This window comes from Bufo gargarizans, chromosome 7, assembly GCF_014858855.1.
Source record: "Bufo gargarizans isolate SCDJY-AF-19 chromosome 7, ASM1485885v1, whole genome shotgun sequence".
In the NCBI taxonomy this organism is placed as follows: Eukaryota; Metazoa; Chordata; class Amphibia; order Anura; family Bufonidae; genus Bufo; species Bufo gargarizans.
This window is the reverse complement of record NC_058086.1, coordinates 126,523,432-126,536,916: the sequence shown is the minus strand read 5'-3', so window position 1 is coordinate 126,536,916 and position 13,485 is coordinate 126,523,432.

Here is a 13,485-nt window from a genome sequence, read left to right as displayed (position 1 = left end):
ATTTGCAGATTCTATACTGACAGGGAATGTCCCACAGGATTGGCGCATGGCAAATGTGCTGCCAATATTCAAAAAGGGTCCAAAAACAGAGCCTGGAAACTATAGGCCGGTAAGTTTAACAGCTGTTGTGGGTAAACTGTTTGAAGGTTTTCTGAGAGATGCTATCTTAGAGCATCTTAACGAAAATAAGCAAATAACACCATATTAGCATGGCTTCGTGAGGGATCGGTCATGTCAAACTAATTTAATCAGTTTCTATGAGGAGGTAAGTTCTAGGCTTGACAGCGGCGAATCAATGGATGTCGTGTATCTGGACTTCTCCAAAGCATTTGACACTGTACCACATAAAAGGTTAGTATATAAAATGAGAATGCTCGGACTGGGAGAAAACATCTGTAAGTGGGTAAGTAACTGGCTCAATGATAGAAAACAGAGGGTGGTTATTAACGGTACATACTCAGATTGGGTCACTATCACTAGTGGAGTACCTCAGGGGTCAGTATATTTATTAATGATCTTGTAGAAGGCTTGCACAGTAAAATATCAATTTTCGCAGATGACACTAAACTGTGTAAAGTAATTAACATTGAAGAGGACAGTATACTACTACAAAGGTATCTGGATAGATTGCAGGCTTGGGCAGATAAGTGGCAGATGAGGTTTAAAACTGACAAATGTAAAGTTATGCACATGAGAAGGAATAATGCAAGTCACCCGTACATACTAAATGGTAAAACACTCGGTAACACTGACATGGAAAAGGATCTAGGAATTTTAATAAACAGCAAACTAAGCTGCAAAAACCAGTGTCAGGCAGCTGCTGCCAAGGCCAATAAGATAATGTGTTGCATCAAAAGGGGCATAGATGCCCGTGATGAGAACATAGTCCTACTACTTTACAAATCATTAGTCAGACCACACATGGAGTACTGTGTACAGTTCTGGGCTCCAGTGAACAAGGCAGACATAGCAGAGCTGGAGAGGGTCCAGAGGAGGGCAACTAAAGTAATAACTGGAATGGGGCAACTACAGTACCCTGAAAGATTATCAAAATTAGGGTTATTCACTTTAGAAAAAAGACGACTGAGGGGAGATCTAATTAATATGTATAAATATATCAGGGGTCAGTACAGAGATCTATCCCATCATCTGTTTATCCCCAGGACTGTGACTGTGACGAGGGGACATCCTCTGCATCTGGAGGAAAGAAGGTTTGTACACAAACATAGAAGAGGATTCTTTACGGTAAGAGCAGTGAGACTATGGAACTCTCTGCCTGAGGAGGTGGTGATGGTGAGTACAATAAAGGAATTCAAGAGGGGCCTGGATGTATTTCTGAAGTGTAATAATATTACAGGATATAGCTACTAGAGAGGGATTGTTGATCCAGGGAGTTATTCTGATTGCCTGATTGGAGTCGGGAAGGAATTTTTTATTCCCCTAAAGTGAGGAAAATTGGCTTCTACCTCACAGGGTTTTTTTGCCTTCCTCTGGATCAACTTGCAGGATGACAGGCCGAACTGGATGGACAAATGTCTTTTTTCGGCCTTATGTTATGTACTATGTTACTATTGCGCAGCTTAGTATCAGCTAATATCAGAGAACTATCACGACCGGCGTCAACTATCACGACATACGTGACGCAAAGGGAGGGAAAAGGAAGGCCCTGTCCAAGGGAGAGGGAAAGATGGTGACCCCTAACTCACCTTGAGGCTGGCACCTGAGTGCCCTGACGCCGATCACGTGCCTAAACCCTGGCTTTCCCTAAGATGAGCCCTAAGTAGTGAATAGGGCGGTGGGAACACTAGTCCGCACCACTAACTCTAAAGGGAAACACCAGGGAGAGGACAGACAATACTGACAAAACATATAGTCTCAGGTGGGCGACAACAAACAACCAACAGGGATCCGGATGGTAATGCTCTGGTACGACAACCAGAAATAACAGCAACTCAGCTCCAGTGGGTCAGTATAGAAGTCCAGGTAGGAAGCTCTATATCTGGCAACCAGAGAAGTGGGAGAGGGGAATATAAAGAGGCTGGGAGTGTCAGACAAGAAACAGCTGAGGAGAAGAAGCTACGGGTCCCTGAGTGAGACAAAAAGGATTGCAAGGCAAACATAGAAAGCTACCTTTAAGTAACAGCGCGATCTTTAGACATAGAGCACGCAGCCACCCACTGCGACTTCCTGACCCTGGATATAACAGAGTCAGATGTGGCTCTTGACACCCTCGTGACAAGAACATGGCATTCACACATTGCGTCCGCACAGTGGAGAAGGAGGGAGAGAGTCCCTCCCGCCTCACTGTGATGTGGCCAGCTACTGCCACCAATGAAAAAGCCCAAGGGCCCGATTGGGGGACTGTCAGGGAGGGAGGAATAGGGCAGAATAGGAAGGCATGGGAGAGAGAAACTCTGGAAGCTGAAATGTTAAAGGACCTTTGATGATGTCGTCTTCATGTTACCAAAAACATACAATTGTTACTGATCACATTGCAATGACATCTTAAAAGGTTATTTAAAGGGGTTTTGCAGTTTTTTTTAAACTAATGATCTATCCTCTGGATAGATCATCAGCATCTGATCGGCGGGGATCCGACACCCGGGACCCCTTCCAATCAGATGTTTGAGAAGGCAGTGGCGCTGGCAGTAGCGCCACGTCCTTCTTGTTGTTTACTGTAGGCTCCGTGACGTCATGACTAGTATCAATGGCCTGGGTGGGGCTAAGCTCTGATCACTTGAATGGAGCTTAGCCGCGCCCAGGCCAGTGATACTAGTCGTGACGTTACTGGGCCTGCGGTTAACAGTGAGAAGGCCGTCCCAGGTGTCGGACCCCCGCTGATCAGATGCTAATGATCTATCCAGAGAATAGATTATCAGTTTTAACTTGAAGCAAGATCTTCCTGGATGCTGATAAGGTAAAGGACCTTTGCTGATGTCATAGGCATATGACCAATAACATCCAATTGTTACTGATCACATGGCAATGACATCAAAGGCCCTTTAACTTTTGTGAGGCACGTTGTTTTATGACATTAGTTCCTCCATGTGACTCAGATTAAAAGCAAGGGACCCCATCATGTCCTCATATAATGGTCCTCATATAACACGGGTGTCACTTACTATTAATATGAGGCACATGGAGGTTTAAATTTAATAACACCATGTGCATCCCATTAACCCTTTAGTGCATAATGCCATACCTGTACGGCATTATGCGTAGGGAATTGTATGGAGCAGGCTGTATAATACAGCCACAATGTCGAGGAACAGTGATCACGCCGAAACCAGCAATTTATCCCTCAGATGCAGCTATTGGAGACACTATACTGTGGGCTTTATAGGGGTGTCTTATAGACCGGTCTTACCTAATTTCTACTGGGAGCACTATGTGGCATTATTACTACTGAGTGTACTGAAGGGCCATTACTATTATTATTGGACACAATATAGAGGACAATGCTAGTAATTGGGACACTCTTAAGGAGTATTATTGCTATTGAACATACTACAATAGGGGACATTATTATTATTAACCACTTCAGCACCCCTAGCTTAAACACCCTTAATGACCAGACCACTTTTTACATAGAAACATAGAAACATAGAATGTGTCGGCAGATAAGAACCATTTGGCCCATTTATTCTGCCCAATATATCTGAATCCTATGAATAGTCTCTGGCCCTATCTTATATGAAGGATAGCCTTATGCCTATCCCATGCATGCTTAAACTCCTTCACTGTATTTGCAGCTACCACTTCTGCAGGAAGGCTATTCCATGCATCCACTACTCTCTCAGTAAAGTAATACTTCCTTATATTACTTTTAAACTTTTGCCCCTCTAATTTAAAACTGTGTCCTCTTGTGGTAGTTTTTCTTCTTTTAAATATGCTCTCCTCCTTTACCGAGTTGATTCCCTTTATGTATTTAAAAGTTTCTATCATATCCCCTCTGTCACTTCTTTCTTCCAAGCTATACATATTAAGGTCCTTTAACCTTTCCTGGTAAGTTTTATCCTGCAATCCATGTACTAGTTTAGTAGCTCTTCTCTGAACTCTCTCTAGAGTATCTATATCCTTCTGCAGATATGGCCTCCAGTACTGCGCACAATACTCCAAGTGAGGTCTCACCAGTGTTCTGTACAGCGGCATAAGCACTTCACTCTTTCTACTGCTTATACCTCTCCCTATACATCCAAGCATTCTGCTGGCATTTCGTGCTGCTCTATTACATTGTCTTCCCACCTTTAAGTCTTCTGAAATAATTACTCCTAAATCCCTTTCCTCAGATACTGAGGTCAGGACTGTGTCAAATATTCTATATTCTGCCCTTGGGTTTTTTTACGCCCCAGGTGCATTATCTTGCACTTATCCACATTAAATTTCAGTTGCCAGAGTTCTGACCATTCTTCTAGTTTTCCTAAATCCTTTTCCATTTGGCGTTTCCCTCCAGGAACATCAACCCTGTTACATATCTTTGTGTCATCAGCAAAAAGACAAACCTTACCATCGAGGCCTTTTGCAATATCACTTATGAAGATATTAAACAAAATTGGTCCCAGTACAGATCCCTGTGGAACCCCACTGGTAACATGACGTTGTTTTGAATGTTCTCCATTGACTACAACCCTCTGTTGTCTGTCACTCAGCCACTGCCTAATCCACTCAATAATATGGGAGTCCATGCTCAATGACTGCAGTTTATTGATAAGTCTTCTGTGTGGGACAGTGTCAAAAGCCTTACTAAAATCTAGATATGCGATGTCTACTGCACCTCCACCGTCTATTATTTTAGTCACCCAGTCAAAAAATTCTATAAGATTTGTTTGACATGATCTCCCTGAAGTAAACCCATGTTGTTTTTCATCTTGCAATCCATGGGATTTTAGATGTTCCACAATCCTATCCTTTAATAGGGTTTCCATTAATTTGCCTACTATTGATGTCAGACTCACTGGTCTATAGTTGCTCGATTCCTCCCTACTACCTTTCTTGTGAATGGGCACGACATTTGCCAATTTCCAATCTTCCAGGACGACTCCTGTTACTAATGATTGGTTAAATAAATTTGTAAACGGTTTTGCCAGCTCACCACTAAGCTCTTTTAATAATTTTGGGTGTATCTCATCAGGCCCCTGTGACTTATTTGTCTTCACTTTACAATTCTGCACTACACTACTTTTACCGTTTATTGCTCGGTCATGCAACTTACCACCCAAATAAATTTTACCTCCTTTTCTTCTCACTAATAGAGCTTTCATTTGGTGGTATTTCATTGCTGCTGACATTTTTACTTTTTTTTTGTTATTAATCGAAATTTAACAAATTTTTTGCAAAAAATGACATTTTTCACATTCAGTTGTAAAATTCTTTTAAAAAAAACGACATCTATATAGAAATTTTTCGCAAAATTTATTGTTCTACATGTCTTTGATAAAAAAAATGTTTGGGTAAAAAAAAAAATGGTTTGGGTAAAAGTTATAGCGTTTACAAACTATGGTACAAAAATGTGAATTTCCGCTTTTTGAAGCAGCTCTGACTTTCTGAGCACCTGTCATGTTTCCTGAGGTTCTACAATGCCCAGACAGTAGAAAAACCCCACAAATGACCCCATTTCGGAAAGTAGACACCCTAAGGTATTCGCTGATGGGCATAGTGAGTTCATAGAACTTTTTATTTTTTGTCACAAGTTAGCGGAAAATTATGAATTTATTTTTTCTTACAAAGTCTCATATTCCACTAACTTGTGACAAAAAATAAAAACTTCTATGAACTCACTATTAGGGATGAGCGAACTCGAACTGTATAGTTCGGGTTCGTACCGAATTTTGGGGTGTCCGTGACACGGACCCGAACCCGGACATTTTCGTAAAAGTCCGGGTTCGGGTTCGGTGTTCGTCGCTTTCTTGGCGCTTTTGTGACGCTTTCTTGGCGCTTTTTGAAAGGCTGCAAAGTCATACTACTTGCCCCAAGAGGCCATCACAGCCATGCCTACTATTGGCATGGCTGTGATTGGCCAGAGCACCATGTGACCCAGCCTCTATTTAAGCTGGAGTCACATAGCGCCGCCCGTCACTCTGCTCTGATTAGCGTAGGGAGAGGTTGCGGCTGCGACAGTAGGGCGAGATTAGGCAGATTAACTCCTCCAAAGGACTTGATTAACTGATCGATCTGCAGCTGTGGATCATTGAGCTGCTGATCCTCAATTGCTCACTGTTTTTAGGCTGCCCAGACCGTTTGTCAGTCACATTTTTCTGGGGTGATCGGCGGCCATTTTGTGTCTTGTGGTGCGCCAGCACAAGCTGCGACCAAGTGCATTTAACCCTCAATGGTGTGGTTGTTTTTTGGCTAAAGCCTACATCAGGGTGAAGCTGTCACACCAAGTGCATTTAACCAGCAATAGTCTGTTTATTTTTTGGCCATATACTACATCAGGGGCAAGCTGCGCCTGTCACCAAGTGCATTTAACCCTCAATGGTGCGTTTGTTTTTTGGCTAAAGCCTACATCAGGGTGAAGCTGTCACACCAAGTGCATTTAACCAGCAATAGTCTGTTTATTTTTTGGCCATATACTACATCAGGGGCAAGCTGCGCCCGTCACCAAGTGCATTTAACCCTCAGTAGTGTGGTTGGTCAAGCTATCACACCAAGTGCATTTAACCAGCAATAGTCTGTTCATTTTTTGGCCATATACTAAATCAGGGGCAAGCTGCGCCCGTCACCAAGTGCATTTAACCAGCAATAGTCTGTTCATTTTTTGGCCATATACTACATCAGGGGCAAGCTGCGCCCGTCACCAAGTGCATTTAACCCTCAGTAGTGTGGTTGGTCAAGCTGTGACACCAAGTGCATTTAACCAGCAATAGTCTGTTCATTTTTTGGCCATATACTAGATCAGGGGCAAGCTGCGCCCGTCACCAAGTGCATTTAACCCTCAGTAGTGTGGTTGGTCAAGCTGTGACACCAAGTGCATTTAACCAGCAATAGTCTGTTCATTTTTTGGCCATATACTACATCAGGGGCAAGCTGCGCCCGTCACCAAGTGCATTTAACCCTCAGTAGTGTGGTTGGTCAAGCTGTGACACCAAGTGCATTTAACCAGCAATAGTCTGTTCATTTTTTGGCCATATACTACATCAGGGGCAAGCTGCGCCCGTCACCAAGTGCATTTAACCAGCAATAGTGTGGTTATTTTTTGGCCATATCCCAGTCTAATTCTGTCACTAAATCCATACCGGTCACCCAGCGCCTAAATACTAGGCCTCAAATTTATATCCCGCTAAATCTCTCGTTACCGCTGTCCTGTTGTGGCTGGGAAAGTTATTTAGTGTCCGTCAAAGCACATTTTTTGTTCTGGGTTGAAATACAATTCCCAATTTAGCAATTTAAAAATTTAGTGGTTTCTGCTATATCAGAGCTATTTGAAATCTATCCCTAAAAGGGTAGATCATATTGAAGGTGCACATAGGGTCATTCAGAATAACTTCACACACCCGCTACTGTGCATTTCCAAGTCTAATTCTGTCACTAAACCCATACCTGTCACCCAGCGCCTAAATACTAGGCCTCAAATTTATATCCCGCTAAATCTCTCGTTACCGCTGTCCTGTTGTGGCTGGGAAAGTTATTTAGTGTCCGTCAAAGCACATTTTTTGTTCTGGGTTGAAATACAATTCCCAATTTAGCAATTTTAAAGATTTAGTGGTTTCTGCTATATCAGAGCTATTTGAAATCTATCCCTAAAAGGGTATATAATATTCAAGGTGCACATAGGGTCATTCAGAATAACTTCACACACACACACGCTACTGTGCATATCCCAGTCTAATTCTGTCACTAAATCCATACCGGTCACCCAGCGCCTAAATACTAGGCCTCAAATTTATATCCCGCTAAATCTCTCGTTACCGCTGTCCTGTTGTGGCTGGGAAAGTTATTTAGTGTCCGTCAAAGCACATTTTTTGTTCTGGGTTGAAATACAATTCCCAATTTAGCAATTTAAAAATTTAGTGGTTTCTGCTGTATCAGAGCTATTTGAAATCTATCCCTAAAAGAGTAGATCATATTGAAGGTGCACATAGGGTCATTCAGAATAACTTCACACACCCGCTACTGTGCATTTCCAAGTCTAATTCTGTCACTAAACCCATACCTGTCACCCAGCGCCTAAATACTAGGCCTCAAATTTATATCCCGCTAAATCTCTCGTTACCGCTGTCCTGTTGTGGCTGGGAAAGTTATTTAGTGTCCGTCAAAGCACATTTTTTGTTCTGGGTTGAAATACAATTCCCAATTTAGCAATTTTAAAGATTTAGTGGTTTCTGCTATATCAGAGCTATTTGAAATCTATCCCTAAAAGGGTATATAATATTCAAGGTGCACATAGGGTCATTCAGAATAACTTCACACACACACGCTACTGTGCATATCCCAGTCTAATTCTGTCACTAAATCCATACCGGTCACCCAGCGCCTAAATACTAGGCCTCAAATTTATATCCCGCTAAATCTCTCGTTACCGCTGTCCTGTTGTGACTGGGAAAGTTATTTAGTGTCCGTCAAAGCACATTTTTTGTTCTGGGTTGAAATACAATTCCCAATTTAGCAATTTCATAATTTAGTGGTTTCTGCTATATCAGAGCTATTTGAAATCTATCCCTAAAAGGGTATATAATATTCAAGGTGCACATAGGGTCATTCAGAATAACTTCACACACACACGCTACTGTGCATATCCCAGTCTAATCCTGTCACTAAATCCATACCGGTCACCCAGCGCCTAAATAGTAGGCCTCAAATTTATATCCCGCTAAATCTGTCGTTACCGCTGTACTGTTGTTGCTGGGCAAGTTATTTAGTGTCCGTCAAAGCACATTTTTTGTTCTGGGTTGAAATACAATTCCCAATTTAGCAATTTAAAAATTTAGTGGTTTCTGCTGTATCAGAGCTATTTGAAATCTATCCCTAAAAGGGTAGATCATATTGAAGGTGCACATAGGGTCATTCAGAATAACTTCACACACCCGCTACTGTGCATTTCCAAGTCTAATTCTGTCACTAAACCCATACCTGTCACCCAGCGCCTAAATACTAGGCCTCAAATTTATATCCCGCTAAATCTCTCGTTACCGCTGTCCTGTTGTGGCTGGGAAAGTTATTTAGTGTCCGTCAAAGCACATTTTTTGTTCTGGGTTGAAATACAATTCCCAATTTAGCAATTTAAAAATTTAGTGGTTTCTGCTGTATCAGAGCTATTTGAAATCTATCCCTAAAAGGGTAGATCATATTGAAGGTGCACATAGGGTCATTCAGAATAACTTCACACACCCGCTACTGTGCATTTCCAAGTCTAATTCTGTCACTAAACCCATACCTGTCACCCAGCGCCTAAATACTAGGCCTCAAATTTATATCCCGCTAAATCTCTCGTTACCGCTGTCCTGTTGTGGCTGGGAAAGTTATTTAGTGTCCGTCAAAGCACATTTTTTGTTCTGGGTTGAAATACAATTCCCAATTTAGCAATTTTAAAGATTTAGTGGTTTCTGCTATATCAGAGCTATTTGAAATCTATCCCTAAAAGGGTATATAATATTCAAGGTGCACATAGGGTCATTCAGAATAACTTCACACACACACGCTACTGTGCATATCCCAGTCTAATTCTGTCACTAAATCCATACCGGTCACCCAGCGCCTAAATACTAGGCCTCAAATTTATATCCCGCTAAATCTCTCGTTACCGCTGTCCTGTTGTGGCTGGGAAAGTTATTTAGTGTCCGTCAAAGCACATTTTTTGTTCAGGGTTGAAATACAATTCCCAATTTAGCAATTTAAAAATTTAGTGGTTTCTGCTGTATCAGAGCTATTTGAAATCTATCCCTAAAAGGGTAGATCATATTGAAGGTGCACATAGGGTCATTCAGAATAACTTCACACACCCGCTACTGTGCATTTCCAAGTCTAATTCTGTCACTAAACCCATACCTGTCACCCAGCGCCTAAATACTAGGCCTCAAATTTATATCCCGCTAAATCTCTCGTTACCGCTGTCCTGTTGTGGCTGGGAAAGTTATTTAGTGTCCGTCAAAGCACATTTTTTGTTCTGGGTTGAAATACAATTCCCAATTTAGCAATTTTAAAGATTTAGTGGTTTCTGCTATATCAGAGCTATTTGAAATCTATCCCTAAAAGGGTATATAATATTCAAGGTGCACATAGGGTCATTCAGAATAACTTCACACACACACGCTACTGTGCATATCCCAGTCTAATTCTGTCACTAAATCCATACCGGTCACCCAGCGCCTAAATACTAGGCCTCAAATTTATATCCCGCTAAATCTCTCGTTACCGCTGTCCTGTTGTGGCTGGGAAAGTTATTTAGTGTCCGTCAAAGCACATTTTTTGTTCTGGGTTGAAATACAATTCCCAATTTAGCAATTTCATAATTTAGTGGTTTCTGCTATATCAGAGCTATTTGAAATCTATCCCTAAAAGGGTATATAATATTCAAGGTGCACATAGGGTCATTCAGAATAACTTCACACACACACGCTACTGTGCATATCCCAGTCTAATTCTGTCACTAAATCCATACCGGTCACCCAGCGCCTAAATAGTAGGCCTCAAATTTATATCCCGCTAAATCTGTCGTTACCGCTGTACTGTTCTTGCTGGGCAAGTTATTTAGTGTCCGTCAAAGCACATTTTTTGTTCTGGGTTGAAATACAATTCCCAATTTAGCAATTTCATAATTTAGTGGTTTCTGCTATATCAGAGCTATTTGAAATCTATCCCTAAAAGGGTATATAATATTCAAGGTGCACATAGGGTCATTCAGAATAACTTCACACACACACGCTACTGTGCATATCCCAGTCTAATTCTGTCACTAAATCCATACCGGTCACCCAGCGCCTAAATACTAGGCCTCAAATTTATATCCCGCTAAATCTCTCGTTACCGCTGTCCTGTTGTGGCTGGGAAAGTTATTTAGTGTCCGTCAAAGCACATTTTTTGTTCTGGGTTGAAATACAATTCCCAATTTAGCAATTTCATAATTTAGTGGTTTCTGCTATATCAGAGCTATTTGAAATCTATCCCTAAAAGGGTATATAATATTCAAGGTGCACATAGGGTCATTCAGAATAACTTCACACACACACGCTACTGTGCATATCCCAGTCTAATTCTGTCACTAAATCCATACCGGTCACCCAGCGCCTAAATACTAGGCCTCAAATTTATATCCCGCTAAATCTCTCGTTACCGCTGTCCTGTTGTGGCTGGGAAAGTTATTTAGTGTCCGTCAAAGCACATTTTTTGTTCTGGGTTGAAATACAATTCCCAATTTAGCAATTTCATAATTTAGTGGTTTCTGCTATATCAGAGCTATTTGAAATCTATCCCTAAAAGGGTATATAATATTCAAGGTGCACATAGGGTCATTCAGAATAACTTCACACACACGCTACTGTGCATTTCCAAGTCCAATTCTGTTAGTAAATCCATACCGGTCACCCAGCGCCTAAATACTAGGCCTCAAATTTATATCCCGCTAAATCTCTCGTTACCGCTGTCCTGTTGTGGCTGGGAAAGTTATTTAGTGTCTGTCAAAGCACATTTTTTGTTCTGGGTTGAAATACAATTCCCAATTTAGCAATTTCATAATTTAGTGGTTTCTGCTATATCAGAGCTATTTGAAATCTATCCCTAAAAGGGTATATAATATTCAAGGTGCACATAGGGTCATTCAGAATAACTTCACACACAATCTACTGTGCATTTCCAAGTCTAATTCTGTCAGTAAATCCATTCCGGTCACCCAGCGCCTAAATACTAGGCCTCAAATTTATATCCCGCTGAATTTAAATACAATACATTGGGCCAAATAATATTTTTGTTGTTGTGGTGAACCATAACAATGAGGAAAACATCTAGTAAGGGACGCGGACGTGGACATGGTCGTGGTGGTGTTAGTGGACCCTCTGGTGCTGGGAGAGGACGTGGCCGTTCTGCCACATCCACACGTCCTAGTGTACCAACTACCTCAGGTCCCAGTAGCCGCCAGAATTTACAGCGATATATGGTGGGGCCCAATGCCGTTCTAAGGATGGTAAGGCCTGAGCAGGTACAGGCATTAGTCAATTGGGTGGCCGACAGTGGATCCAGCACGTTCACATTATCTCCCACCCAGTCTTCTGCAGAAAGCGCACAGATGGCGCCTGAAAACCAACCCCATCAGTCTGTCACATCACCCCCATGCATACCAGGGAAACTGTCTCAGCCTCAAGTTATGCAGCAGTCTCTTATGCTGTTTGAAGACTCCGCTGGCAGGGTTTCCCAAGGGCATCCACCTAGCCCTTCCCCAGCGGTGAAAGACATAGAATGCACTGACGCACAACCACTTATGTTTCCTGATGATGAGGACATGGGAATACCACCTCAGCATGTCTCTGATGATGACGAAACACAGGTGCCAACTGCTGCGTCTTTCTGCACTGTGCAGACTGAACAGGAGGTCAGGGATCAAGACTGGGTGGAAGACGATGCAGGGGACGATGAGGTCCTAGACCCCACATGGAATGAAGGTCGTGCCACTGACTTTCACAGTTCGGAGGAAGAGGCAGTGGTGAGACCGAGCCAACAGCGTAGCAAAAGAGGGAGCAGTGGGCAAAAGCAGAACACCCGCCGCCAAGAGACTCCGCCTGCTACTGACCGCCGCCATCTGGGACCGAGCACCCCAAAGGAAGCTTCAAGGCGTTCCCTGGCATGGCACTTCTTCAAACAATGTGCTGACGACAAGACCCGAGTGGTTTGCACGCTGTGCCATCAGAGCCTGAAGCGAGGCATTAACGTTCTGAACCTGAGCACAACCTGCATGACCAGGCACCTGCATGCAAAGCATGAACTGCAGTGGAGTAAACACCTTAAAACCAAGGAAGTCACTCAGGCTCCCCCTGCTACCTCTTCTGCTGCTGCCGCCTCGGCCTCTTCTGCTGCTGCCGCCTCGGCCTCTTCCTCCGCCTCTGGAGGAACGTTGGCACCTGCCGCCCAGCAAACAGGGGATGTACCACCAACACCACCACCACCACCTCCGTCACCAAGCGTCTCAACCATGTCACACGGCAGCGTTCAGCTCTCCATCTCACAAACATTTGAGAGAAAGCGTAAATTCCCACCTAGCCACCCTCGATCCCTGGCCCTGAATGCCAGCATTTCTAAACTACTGGCCTATGAAATGCTGTCATTTAGGCTGGTGGACACAGACAGCTTCAAACAGCTCATGTCGCTTGCTGTCCCACAGTATGTTGTTCCCAGCCGGCACTACTTCTCCAGGAGAGCCGTGCCTTCCCTGAACAACCAAGTATCCGATAAAATCAAGTGTGCACTGCGCACGCCATCTGTGGCAAGGTCCACCTAACCACAGATACGTGGACCAGTAAGCACGGCCAGGGACGCTATATCTCCCTAACTGCACACTGG